Source organism: Argopecten irradians, chromosome 9, assembly GCF_041381155.1.
Source record: "Argopecten irradians isolate NY chromosome 9, Ai_NY, whole genome shotgun sequence".
NCBI classification, from domain to species: domain Eukaryota; kingdom Metazoa; phylum Mollusca; class Bivalvia; order Pectinida; family Pectinidae; genus Argopecten; species Argopecten irradians.
Genome location: NC_091142.1, coordinates 41,609,900 through 41,623,411, shown reverse-complemented (window position 1 = coordinate 41,623,411; position 13,512 = coordinate 41,609,900).

The window sequence follows — 13,512 nt, the reverse complement described above, 5'->3', positions numbered from 1 at the left end:
TATCGATATATTGATCCAGCCCTGCATGTAACGTAACGCTACCCACTTTTTGAAGAAAATTGTTTTAAAAATTTTTACGTGTGCTTGAATCCAGATTTTTTATTTTAACAATCCACAAATTGATGCCTTCAGTTTTAATTTCATGATTTGTTTACTTGTCAGCAGTGCATATATTTACTTATTTATTTATAGTAATATGACTGAAGGCAGATGTTTTAAAGGGACAATTCACTCAGGCTAATTCTTTTACATAACCAAGAAGCAAAATATAGTATAAATGTATTGTTCTACATTTCTAATGAAACATATAACGTAAAACATTGACAAATTCTACGACATTGTTAAGTATTTTAATTAATATCGTTGAAATATCAAATCATTAATTAATACAATTTAGCAGGTACAATATGCATGGACGCTGTACCCATACCCGAGCCAAAGTTACGCACGTTAAACAAATGAACTACATAACCACTGAGAAGGTGATATAATGATTTTGAGTCAAGAATATTCACCTAATAAGGTACACACACTACTGTCAGAGAGAGATTTGAGCAGTTCTAGACAAAAGTTGCATTACTCTACAAGCAAGGGACAGGGTTCGACATACAAGAAATTTGACCACAATATTAATGTGTAATGGCGGACAGCGAGCAAGTTTGAACGTTTCACACACATGTCAGCACCATGGGCTTTTCATGCATATCACAGTAAAACCGAATGATCTAATTTCCATTAGTACTAGGGGTTTTCCGATATATTTACAAATTTTAATGTTCCCTTAGACTGAATTGTCCTCTAAATTAAGGCAGATGTTTTAATAAGAATCATGCACAGCATATTTTATTTTCTATTTAATGTAGAAGATTTAATTTAGAAATAAAAGGACGCACTTTAAACTACAGAAGTATGTGGTGTAATAATTGTGTAGCATAAACTCAAAGAAATGAACTCAAAAATTTGGATTTCTCTGTGTCCATTCAAGGCCTGGAGTGCCGCGTATGCGAATCCTACGATTTCACGCCATTTGTTGACGTTATGTGACGTCATGATGTCCTTGTGCTCATCTTCGCCTTGGTGGATATTTTGACTGCATTCTATAGCTTTTAATTTTCGAAGTGTTATTATTTAAAAACTAAAAAAATGTTTAATTACTCCTGTTATGCATTTGCATTAGTTAAATATATATTTACTGGGGAGGGCAGTACTGGAGCAACGCACAACCTCCCCATATGTATGAAAAAATGGCGGCCGCAAACTGAAGCTGTCAGTGTGTAGGATCGAATTTTAAAGATTGTGTTTTTTCTTATATTTTCGTGTATCTGTTTCCTTAGAAGTGCATTCACCTCGTGTCCTTCTCACGAAGGGCTGCGCCCTTATAAATAGATAGTTTTTAAACATGCCCGGTCCTGCCCTGAGTTTCAGCAGGTTTGAGTACCCAACATGGTACACCTCCTAGATTTGATTTGATCAATCTACACATGATTATACAGTCTATACATGATTAAAAATCTTTGAATTCAATTAATTAAGGAAAGTTTTTAGTTTATTTTTAAAAGTCACACATCTGTCAAAAATATCCCATTCAGCAGTATCGTACGAGGCGAAGACAATGTTTTTTTCGTATCATAGGTCACTAACAAACTGTTTGTTTGAAACAGTGTGACGAATACACTCCAACACATTTTGAAACAAATAAATAATAAGTTTAAAAAAATGTGTGTTTGTTTAATTAAATTAACGTCATATTAACAGCCATGGTCACGTATAGACGGCCTCCCATGTATGCAGTGTGCTGCATGTATGAAGTGTGGGTGACTGTTTTGGGAGACAGCGGTATATTCGTGTTATGTCTTCTGACAGGGGCGTAGGAAGCGGGGGGGGGGGGGGGGGGGGGCAGGGGGGGCAACTGCCCCCCCCCCCCCCCCGTTTTCCCAGGACGGGGGGGGGGCAAACATGTCTTTTTGCCCCCCCCCCCCATTTCGCCGACTGAAATTTTCTAAAAATGCTTATTTGAAAGAAAAAAGGGTCCTCCGGCACATTTTTCGTACTTCATTCTAGAAAATTTTCCGCTGCGCGGCGTATTTCCTAAAACGTTCAAGCACATAATGTCAAACCTTAAATAGTAAAAATTCAATACACACAAACTAGACTAAAAATGTCCATCAAGGAATTCTATGTACTATTTTAAAAAATGTCTCTTAAAAGATCAATTTGTTTATATGTCTTAGCGAGACAATTAATTCATTTTTTTATGTTACACAACAATGTGCCGATGGTGTGAAGCCGGTATATTCAGATCGAGTAGGGTTGCATAATGTTATTACGACACAATTATCATTTCTAAATGCAGGTAGCTTTAAATCGAAAAATTACCATGTTAAGAACGCTTTATAATCATTAAACTTTATCGTAAAACTCATCTCAGCCATTCTAAATCGTATTTTTTTTCCCGGGGGAGACCCCCGGACCCCCCTAACACCAAATTCTCGCGCCTTTGGGCGCTCGCAAATTCATCAAAATGCATCGTAAAACTCATCTAAGCCATTCTAAATCGTAATTTTTTCCCGGGGGAGACCCCCGGACCCCACAAACACCAAAATCTCGCGATTTCGGGCGATCGCAAAATAATCAAAATACATAAAACTGACCCCGGGGGTCACCCTCAGACCCCTAATAAAAACACAAAAATCTCGCGCCTTCGACGCTCACACGCTAATTTGGCCAATTTGCGTATTCGTTAATTTCCTTTTAGCGACCCCACTGTCTATAAATGTGTACAAGGATTAAATTTAGTGATATATGAAAAATGTACATAAAGCATATATTATATGGTTGGGAGTTGAATTAATCTCCCCCTTTAGGTGTGGCGGGGGGGTGGGGGGTGGGGGGTTACAAAATATTGAGGACCTTTGCCCCCCCCCCCCCAATGACGTTTCATCTTCCTACGCCACTGTCTGATATAGTGGAACTATTGCCTTTTTTATAGTGCTATATCACTGAAGCATGCCGCCGAAGATACCAAGCAACACACCTGCGGCCGACCCGGTCACATTATACTGACAACGGACGAACCAGTCGTCCCACTCCCGTTATACTGAGCGCTAATTATATATCATTTAAAGACTATGGTGTGTCTCGGCCAGGGGACTGAACCCAGAGCCTTCCCGAATCCGCACAGGGACGAGCGCTCAACCAAAGGCCAAATGAAAGTAGGAAGAAAGAAAAGATAAGATTCTAAATTTAGTCGCCTTTTACGATCATGCGATAGGGGCAGCAGGTACAGTTTTTATGCCCTACATGCAGGGCCTAAAACAAAACAAAAAACAAAAAAAGACTTGAAGATTTTCTGCAATGTTTACCTTATCGAATGAGTGAAATACAGTATGCTTTCTTTCTGTAAGATAACTATAGAAATAATTCTTATCGATTTCGTATTGGTATTGATATCGACATCAGCGTACATACTTTCATATTGTCGTCTACGCAAAGCATATTCTGCCCGCGATGACGTTAGGGGAAAAAACCGATAACTATCTAGCATCTACTAACCGATTGTACTAACCCAATACTTATAGCTACACAATTTGCTGGAGACCTAATACGGAAAAAAATATTGGGTCTAGAAGTAACTTGTATCGGGGGTGGCAAATATGGAGCAAAGTAATGATTATATAAACCATTTAAAAATTTTGCATGCATATTATCGTACTTGTTTTAAATCATTTACCTACTAGGCAATACAATTGAACCGTGTAAAATTTGTTCACGTATAAAGATGAAGGTGTTTTCGAAGAAAAATCATACGGCAAGTCTACAAATTGTGACCTTGACGTCTTGTGACCGGTACGATGGATGTTAAGAACGATTCTTAGGGTATTTTTTGACAAGCATTTTAATAAATGCATATATAAGCATAAAATAATTGGAAACCAACAAAAAAGTATAGAAAACTGTACCCGAGTGATTTTCTGAGGCAATGCTCTACTAGGACACATACTATGTAGGGACTATTTCGTACCCGGCCTAAAGGTATAGTAGGCCGGGTACGTACACGTATATATATTCGTTCTAATTGCATACAGTTGATGCTGTCCTTACACGTAGCTGTTCATAAAACGCTAATATAGGCCCACTAAACGAATTAGTTCCTCATATTTTAATCGTAACACTGGTTAGATACGGAACCAATTTGCATATCATGTATTCGAGATATTGTCTCCCTGACGCAAAGCTTCTCTGGTGACAATATGATAACAGGATAACAGTTCCCTAGTAATGATGGTGTCCAGGTGGAGTGGACAACTGGACTCCAGTCGTTAGCCTATGGCTACAACAGGTGCGCGTCAGAGGAGCTAATTGTACCGCACGTGACGGACACCGCCGAGATGGATGGTCATACGAATGCGCCGCTATAGGAAACACCTGCATCTTTTGACAACTTTTTATCAATAATTAATAACTACACAGACTTGAGTTGCCAATTAAGGAAATACGATCGCCACAATCCGCCATTTTCAGAAATGTTACGTCACTATCTTCCAATGCACTGTATTGTGTGTACTACAACATTTATGAAATTGCCACTCCTATACGGTGTACATTGATTGATGAATGCCAACTGCGCTTGGTAAGGTTACATATAGTTGGGCTGCAGTGAAAATGTAAATATATACATTTACATGTATGTAACATTATGTGTGTTTGTGATCATTAATAGGTTTGTAACATCTTTGGTACATAATAGAATACCAGTATGGAAGAGTTTTATGTATTATATATTTGGCATACTTGACAGGGTTTGTTAGGGAAAATATAGCTCTGTCTTTTATCGGGGAGGGAAAAGACAACTCACATGCGCGATGGAAATGCATAAAAACTGTTTCATCATTTTTCGTTGAGTACCTATTGGAGTAAAATAATAAAACACATGTTAGTCCGCTAAACCTTCCTATACTATCCGGGTTTTTTTGCCTATTGTATAAATTTGGCTAAAAGCCTCATAATATAAGAAGGTTTAGCGAACTAAACACATGTCTGCCAGCTACGTGGACAGACATATCTCAAACCCCGTGTAAGACTTTGACTGTCATCACTTGGCCATCCTGGAGTTGACCAGTCAGATCGCCCACTCAGGTTGGTTGAGATATTTCTCTACTTGACAAACTAGACACTTCAAAACCACTGTTTGTCTATACACTCAATAAATCGACGATGGGGAACAATTTTAAATGTTTATGCGCTTAATGAAACTGGATGTTGTCGGCAGTTACACATGCATCCTGAATGTAGCATAAAGTTCTCTCAGTAAACTTGATCTAGGATTCAATTTTAAAACTTGAGGGTGGTCTTATTTCAACTGGTGTGGTGTTGACCAAATATTTGCAAAGAGTAATTTTGTGGAAAGTTGTCCTTTCTTCAGTATCGTGTAACTAGTACGGACGGTGAATAGGAGACTGAACTGGACACTCCTGGCTGACAGCTCTAAACACGGGTCCAGCGGTGCTGTGGACACATGTCAAACTGACCATGACATTTTCAGACCACATCAGGAACTGCCCTTGACGTTACAAACGTGCAGGCGTGTTAGAGTTATCCGCCATTTTGTGACAGAATGACAGCGGTGACAACCACCCTGTGCAGATCTAGAGCGAACAATCGAGTCCACCATTTTGTACAGATGATTTGGGTTATGTTAGAAGGTATATCACCTTTCCCTCTTTTCACTTGTCATCTAAATATAGATCTCGCGAACGTTTGAATTCGACACCCAAACACACTCCGTCACTCAATCGACTAATCATACAGGATCATGCATTTCGTCTAAGGCTGATCCCTCCCGAGTCACTAGCAGTATAGGGGTCAATTGTTGGGGCTGTTCCTGCTCTGTACAGACTCTGGTGACAGTTCATACAAAGCACATGCGCAGCAGCTTTGTTCGACGTCACTGTTGTCAATACCACGCGCGCGTTGCCTAGGGTACAACGAATCCTGCACGTGCAAATCCAAACATAGATTATTGTAATTAGTCAAAGAGGCCAGTCTATGTGTCCAGAAACAGACAAGAAAGGTCTGCAGGAGGTACAGTGGTTATGGTATAAGCCTTATATCCGTCACTGTCGCGACATCACCGGGGCAGAAGGGCAAACGGTAATACATAGAATCGGATCCGGAGACAGGCAATTCCGGAAGATGTCAAGTGGCGATCAAATTAAAGAGATATTGTTTGCATGTCTTGTTAGAACCAAACAGACAATATTAATTGTCATGTTGGATTGACATATGAATTCAAGTTTTCTAATATGATTCCAAAAATACATCAACGCGGAACTTTATGGAGAAAGAACTCTCGGATGTGATTTCGCTTTTTCCCTAAAGTTAATTGTTAAAGCTTTTCTGAATAGATATTTTAAAGGTTGTTCATATAGTATATACTTGAATAATCTTCATAATTATGATAAATTGTTCATTCATTTGTGTCTTTGCACATTAGACTTATCTGCCCTTATGGGTAGGCGTATCATCGATATCTACCCCTGGAATATGTCATCACACACCTGGAGACTCTGTATCCGTCAGGATATACACAACCATTGCATGGTGACGGTTCCAATTTGCATGGTACTTTTGCGAATATTTCAACGTCAAAGTCATGCAGTTGGTGATGGCAGATTGGTTTCATTGACATAATCTATAAAAATAAATAGATAAATAGCAAAACATCAATCCAACCCCAAAAAAGTAAATGAATGAAAATAAAAAATAAAATAAGTAAAAAAATAACTAAAAATAAATAAATACAAACAATCAATAGGCATTCCATAAAGAATAACTCCACTCACAAAAAGCAAATTTTGTTTTCATTTTTTATTCGATTTCATTTAACATGATTCTCATAAACAATTTATTAAAATGAGTAGAAAGACAACATATTCTAGCCGCCTCTAATTGAAAAATGACACCAAATAATGATAGTCCATGATGATTCATTGTACTATGCTAATTACCAAATACGAATTATTATTTCAGTAAAATAGTATATTTCAAATATTGAAGCAACACTTTTCAACTGTTGACGTTACAATTACAAGTTTTCCCCGTGGTAAATTATGCTGTAATTACTGGAAGATGCAAACACAAGAAACTCTGGGCGCCGTCTGATAAGCTAGGGAAGGTCCCCTTCAATTGTCTTAAAGTATACTGTACCTTTCAATCTCAGGCAACATACCCGTGATTAAAACTTCGACGCCGAGAAAACAGTTACAATGTCTGCAATTAAACTTTCAAGAATCCCTTCTAATCAAGATTCCAAAATATACCTCAGCGATATAACTGAACACACGAGATGGAAATAAAGAAGCTGTTTAACCTTCATTTGCCCAAACTGCCGCCAAATACGGAAATGGTTCAAAGGAAAAAATACCATAATTAAATAAAACAAAAACAGTAAAACTCGAACAAATCGACGTATTTTTAGCTAAAATAAAGGGTTGGTGTTTGGCGAGCTAAATCATGGTTAGCGTCTGTGTTGTAAAACGTCCATGATCTGTGCTGGTATAATTAGCACTAGCGCTCAGTGGGACTGTGCCGAAAGCCTTCTCGGCATTCGTATGACGGTCTCTTATCTTTTCCCCTCACATGTAATTATCTCTGTTTACAAAAACAAGGTTGACAGACTCAAACAGTAGGTGGAGTAACTTCCTTATAGCTGCTTATTATCCAATTTGATTGGTTTTATCCGACTGACTGCCTCTCGGTATGACTTGAGGGCGGGTCCAGCTGCCGTCAGTCCACATCGCCTTGGGGCTCTCGACACTAACATTCTCCTGACGAAAAGGGCAAGGAACAATATTTCCTATATAATTTTTCCACCAATTCATCCATCCATCCATCGGTCCATCATTCCTTCTGGACATACTTTTGCCCATCAATTCATTCATTCATTAATTCATCCATCCATCCATCCATCCATCCCTTCGTTCATTCATTCATTCATTCATTCATTTGCCTATTCGTTACCTGTCAGTCTTTATGTGCCATTTTCATTTCTACCTTTGTTGTTCCGTCGTTTTCATTAATACACAAACCGATTTATTGATTGTTTCAATAGTGTAACAATTGGAATAGCCGAAAAACTGCCTAACATTGTTTTTGGTTTTGAAAACCATTGTACTCATTCAATACAGGAAGAGATTTAGAAGCAAAGATAGCTATGGAATTCCAGTTTCTTTAGATACTGATATCTTTTCCTTGCTATTTCTTTTAGATATTGTTACAAATAAAAAAAAGTCACACACTTGCTTTAAGATAGCAAAAAATGTTGATGGATGTGATAAAAGTTTCAGAAGAATTGATAAATGACAAGTCTAAGACGACGTATTATTCCGCGAGAAAGCCTTATCGCACTTCCACATCCCGGAGTAATCCGCACTAAAATAAAGAGCAAACTGTGAGAACAATGCCGTGTCTTACATGCTCGGGCGAGCGGACAAATGATGGCGCATAATTATCGTCGATTCCCGTCAAAAGCCATTCCTTTGAGTTGGAATCACGCTAAATATTTGCGATCTGATTTTTGCGGCGAAAACTCAAACAAAGGGTTATTACATGTATGGATCTTAGACGAGTATTCGTTTTCCCATTGCTCGACGTTATCAGTCATTTGCACATCTGATCTGAACATTTGTGTCAGCCTGGATTAACTTAAGGCAATGAAACGTTTCCTCGATATCGATTGGACGTCTGTGTAGAGACTACTGTTATAGAAGCCGGGGGAAAGGTGATTGGAATGTCACAGCAAGCAACAGTTGAAAAAACAAAACTCTTCTCCAAACCCCTTCATCCTTTTTTTACTTTAACCACTCTCTGTTTATTTAACCGATCCCTTATATAATTATTTATTAAATAAAAGCCATTTCCGAACCTTTCTGCATGTTCGTTCGTTTGTCAGCGTTGTGTGGTATTCAGAAGTAAGAGAAATTTGTATTCTCATTCGCTAAAAAACCTACAAATATATCGTCACTAAAATCATCAAGTAGGTAAATGATAGAGTTCATAAGAGTTGTTATAAACTTGAGTATTACATCTACAAGATATTATTTTATCTTGATTCAAAAAAATGTCGTTAGACTGTGATTAGCTGAATCCCCTTTGGAATAACTGGGCCCTGAAATCTAAGCACAAATTCCAAATATTCATTTATTATATCTAATTTATAATACCTACATTTTATATCTAAACTGACGTTAAACTCTGACCGAACATTACATAAACATGATGTGTCTAATTAATGGGGTGAGTCTTTCAGTAAAAAAACAGTTTTGAACAAACGTTCCCGTTAACGACTGGTAATGAAAGGCGATATTACCAAACATATATTTGAGACAAGGTGCTTTGTTTCTATTTGAATAAGAACAGCGTCAATATGAGGAAACACCGATTTCCTCTGCTAAAAGGCTGCAATACCATATTTGCAAACAATAATTTGAAACTTCGTTTAAAGCAGCAAGAAGGGAGCGGGTCATGCAATAAAAAACAAAACAAATATGGGACGAACATGTCTTTTTAGACAATAGTCAATTTTCACATCCTTGTCTCCAAAAATAGAAAAGAATTAATGGTATTCAGTGTAAACAATAAATTAGCCAATCAATGGTATAGACCCAGAATATTTTATGGTTGTGTATCATTGCAGTTGATACGGTAACCATGATAAACATGCGTAAATTATGAAAATGTTTTTCCTCTAGAAAACATAGAGTGCATCATTGAAAAAAGTTGATATTTTTCCTGAAGAAGTATCTGTTCAAAGTCCTCCTAAATATTCTCAATAGATATCAAGTTGTTTAAGATTGCGCTCTGTTGTTTCCTAGACCAAAACTTGTCCGCAAATAGGCAAAAAATGACCAAATTGTCAAAAGTATGCCTACATGTATGTCGGATGATTACCATGGTAAATAAACCTGCAAAAATGAGAATGTTTCCTCTACAATTGAATAAGGGCTGTGCTAGATATATACATATACTTTTAACGGTGATAAAATTCTAAAAATTACAAGTTTTAACATATGAATGATAGACTTTTACTTGTTTTTAGATAAACTTTGTATATGTTTATTTCTACTTGAAAATATTCAGCACTAAGTACAGATACATTCATTTCCACTAAATATATCACATTTGATATGGAATTGGCAGGTAACTCGTGTAATTGAACTCGAACAAATGCACATAGAAAAAATGCTGTATTCCTTTATTATCCATAAACAAGAAATATACCTGGCATTATTAAATTGAATAAAACAACCAGACATATAATACAATAGTTTACCAATACACATTTTGATAACGTATTATTAAATGGTGTTTGAAAATAATTCCATACTATTGGCAAAGGAAATAGGTTTCTTTATACACAGTTTAAATGTCCATTTGGTATCCTATGAAGGTGGTCTTAAAACAAGTGATCTTCATACTCATTTTAAATTTCTATTTGGGACCCCATGAAGGTGGTCTTAAAACAAGTGGTCTTCATACACACTTTAAATGTTCATTTGGGACCCCATGAAGGTGGTCTTAAAAACAAGTTGTCTTCATACACATTTTAAATTTCTATTTGGGACCCCATGAAGGTGGTCTTAAGACAAGTGGTCTTCATACACATTTTAAATTTCTATTTGGGACCCCATGAAGGTGGTCTTAAAAACAAGTGGTCTTTTAACACGATTTTACCCGTGTCCTACTCTAAAACGACAACATTATCTGTCTGAAAGTCTTTTGAGGTACAATGCTAGTTGTCTTTATACAGAGGTAGTCGTAAAGACAGGTTTCGTTGTATTAATCATTATATAAAATATATCTTGATTCAAACTAAAACTTGGGATAATTTTATGTGTTATTTTCATTTGGATTAGATGAACCATGTATTATTCTGGGGATATCAGGTATTGTTAAATGAACTCGAAAACACATATTAGTCCGCCATTGGTTATACCTTCACACAAACGTAAGCCACAAAAAGTGTCGATATACGAGATATCAATCTTACCCAAATTATATTGCAACCTTTTTTCCTTTCAACATAGAATGCAGGAGAAAAGACGATTCCTTGCAATCAAAAGCTAAATAAAATTCTGGAATGCTCGAAAAACAAAATGATCATTCACCCTTTCGCTAAACCACGTTGCTTATATGTTTTATACTGTTGATTCCTGTAGTCTTAACCGTGATATGATGTCAGATGTAATCCGATAGGGAAAGTAAAGACAGTTTATGACACACATATCTTTTTTTTCAATTTGAATGGATTTTCAAAAAAAAAAAAAAAAAAAAGAAAAAAGAAAAAAAAAAGGTTTTTTTTAAATTTTCAATACGATACGGAACATATGACGTAAACCCTGAATAAAAAGTAAATTCTTTCAAAATCACCGTATTTTATCAATATATATTTACTGTTAAATTCATTGTCAGAATACAACCATCTGCCTCCGTCAGATTTCGTGTCTCTCTACTACCATCACCTCATCGCTTTTCATGGTTTCCCAATATTAAGTAACCTAGCAATGCCCCCCTGTGTGGCCAAGTTCCGAAGTCAGCGCTAGTGTTGGGAGTTTTGAAAAGGCAAAATCGATCTCCCGCGTTGAAGAGTTCCAAACGACGGAAACTAACGAAAACGTCACGGAGAGTCACGGCATTGTGAATTGAAACCTCTGTGGAGTCGGCGTCATGTTACATGTGTAGTCGTACACAACACGAAAGTGCGACTGCTCAGGAAATTATGATGGATAAAATACGACAAAAGGTTGACCTGTGTTGATAGTCCATTAGCAATGGATAGCATTGTCACGTGCATCTCGCGCTCGTCAAGGACGTGCAGCGGTCAGTGGTGATTGTCACATTGGAAACTGACACGTTCTAATTTCCTGACTTGTATGATGTTGTATTTGAATAAATCCAGTCATATTATGCACGTTTTACAAAACCCGTTTCTTTTGAAAATCTTAACTCAAAATTCCTTTGTGTACATAGGATCCAGTGACCGTCCTTGGGCAAACAACACAATATGTGATGCAGTCTTGTACAAGTCTGTGTGCGCCCCATCAATAAGCAATATTCTTGCATTTCTAATGTCTTAGTGATTTCCTCCAATTATGGTCTTCTTAATTCTCTGCGATTCTAAAATCCGTTAACGGCTGCTACAACACTGACATAAATGTATGTCATACGTGAGGTAGAAGGTGGTTTTAAGAAAGGCTACAATTGGTCAGCGTTAGTTCATTTTAGTGCATGGAATAATATCATTTCACTGAAAGAATATATTTTGTGAATGTGATCGATAGATGTTGACCCTTTATAATGTATGGTGACCATAATGCATAGGGTGTTGTATCAATCGAATAGAATATTCGATCTAATAAAATGTGCATATTTAAACATACTACGGAGCAAGTCAATAATCAACCAAGTACACATGTACGTGTTTGAGGGCATTACCCAGCTGTGAGGTACTGGGTATCTTCTGTCGCATTGTTAATTGAATTGACATAAGATTGGTAAGACAATAGTGAAATCAGAAACATTAGTTGCAACTTCCTTATCATGGTTAATTTTATGGTATAATGGCTCCCTGGATGCCAGTTATCATTTGCAGTAATTTAATTTATTTTCTTGCATAGAACTCTCGTAACCTCAATGTATTCTACTTCCTATTTTTTCACGAGGCAACAATCACTTTTAAAGTTATATGTGCCGGTATTTTTTTACTCACGAAGGAAGAAGGATTTTTTTACATATGCTATTGACCACCAAAGGTTACCAACATTTTGAGAATTACAATAATTACAATGCAAAGGTTTTTATTTACAAATAAGAGCTCAAAATGAATTTTGGAAGTTCTGCGAAAAATCATAATATATTTACGTTTTCAGTGCAGTAAAATGAGAACATATGGTAGGATAATGAACAGATAATTGTGGCGTACAATTTCATTGCACATTGTTTCTCTGCTGTACATGTATTAGTAAATATTACTTTTGTCGATATTTTTTCATCTACATATACACAGCTAAATTCATTAAATCTTAGGGTTTTCAATAGAAGGCATCTGTAACGTTAAGTATTGCTAACAGAAATCTTTGAATTTACCCATCCATCATTATACCAGGTGTCCGAGTATTCTATTGTTCTATCGACTTTTATCATATACATAAATGTAAGACATAACCTGTATAATAATTAGGACCTCAGGTATCATTGCCTTGTTTATTTTACAAAACCATTCATGGTGATATCCCAATCTAATCTTGAAAATACAAAAAATATGTACTAGTTTTGAAATCCGAAATATGATCCGAAATCTACAATGTACAGCTGTGAAATGTAGGAACAGTATTCGTTGGCGACAATTATTGAATGGTGAAGCAGTAATTAAATACCCACCACCTTTCCGAAACAGATAATATTTTTCTAAAGATGCTCCACCGCCGACAGAGCATACATGATATTCATCATTAG